The sequence below is a fragment of the Arachis ipaensis genome, chromosome B08 (genome assembly GCF_000816755.2).
Source record: "Arachis ipaensis cultivar K30076 chromosome B08, Araip1.1, whole genome shotgun sequence".
In the NCBI taxonomy this organism is placed as follows: Eukaryota; Viridiplantae; Streptophyta; class Magnoliopsida; order Fabales; family Fabaceae; genus Arachis; species Arachis ipaensis.
In genome coordinates, this window is record NC_029792.2 from 6,578,710 (window position 1) to 6,580,353 (window position 1,644).

Here is a 1,644-nt window from a genome sequence, read left to right on the forward strand (position 1 = left end):
ATTCAGAGAATATATAAGATAGAATAATAGTAATAAGAGTATTACTTAATGTTATAAAATAACTAAATAAATAATGAAGAGGTAACAAGAATAAAAATATAAAGAGAGAGAAAGAAGTATTGCAACATGAAAGAAAGAGAAAATTGTCTTTTGCTTGTGTGTATTTTTATTGAGAGGCTTGAGTCTCTATTTATAGGTGTACATGATGACATTTTTCAAACTATAATAAATAGAGTCATCCTTGATAAACTAAGCTACTTTGGAAATGGGCATCCACATATGATCTTATCACAACACTCCCCCTTTGATGCCCATTTAGGATTATTGTCTCGTTAAAACCTTACTAAAGAAAAATTCAGTGGTGAAGGAAAAAGAGTACAATATCCTTTAGTGATGGGGACTGCCTCATTAAAAACCTTGTCAAGAAAAACCCAATGGGAAAAAAACCTGACCAAGGAAAAAAGAGTACAGTCTCCCCCTCTTGCCGACATTATTTCATATCTCGAAATCGGCGCATCCCAATCTGATGTACCAATCTTTCAAAAGAAGATTTTGGGAGTGACTTTGTGAATAAATCTGCCAGATTATCACTTGAGCGAATTTGTTGAACATCAATTGTTCCTTGATTTTGAAGATCATGAGTGAAGAAGAATTTGGGAGAAATATGCTTTGTTCTATCACCTTTGATATATCCGCCTTTAAGTTAAGCAATACATGCTGTATTATCTTCAAACAGGACAGTTGGAGCTATCTTCTGATCAATCAGTCCGCATGATGACAGAATATATTGGAGCACACTCCTCAGCCAAAAACACTCGCGACTAGCTTCATGTATTGCTAGTATTTCAGCATGATTAGAGGATGTTGCAGCAATCGCCTGTTTCGTGGACCTCCATGATATAGCTGTACCACCATATGTGAACAGGTATCCTGTTTGAGATCTCCCTTTATGTGGATCAGACAAGTATCCATCATCTGCATAGCCAACTAATTGTGACTTGGATCCATAGGGATAAAATAATCCCATATCAACCATTCCATGAAGATATCGAAAGATTTGTTTAATTCCACTCCAATGTCTTCTGGTTGGAGAGGAACTATATCTTGCTAGTAAATTCACAGCAAATGATATATCGGGTCGCGTATTATTAGCAAGATACATTAGCGCTCCAATGGCACTAAGATATGGTACTTCAGGACCAAGGATATCTTCATTTTCTTCTTTAGGACGGAATTGATCCTTTTCCACATCCAAAGATCTTACAATCATTGGGGTACTTAATGGATGTGACTTATCCATATAAAATCTTTTCAAGATCTTTTCTGTGTATGTTGTTTGATGAATAAAGATCCAATTTTTTGTATGCTCGATCTGCAGGCCGAGACAAAATTTAGTCTTTCCAAGATCTTTCATCTCAAACTCTTCCTTTAGAGTTTTTATAATTGTTGGAATCTCTTCAGGAGTTCCAATGATATTTAAATTATCAACATACACAGCAATAATAATGAATCCAGATGCAGTTTTCTTTATGAAAACACAAGGGCATATATCATCATTATTAAATCTATTTTTGGTCAAATACCCAGTAAGACGATTATACCACATTCGTCCAGATTGCTTTAGACCATATAAAGATCTTTGCA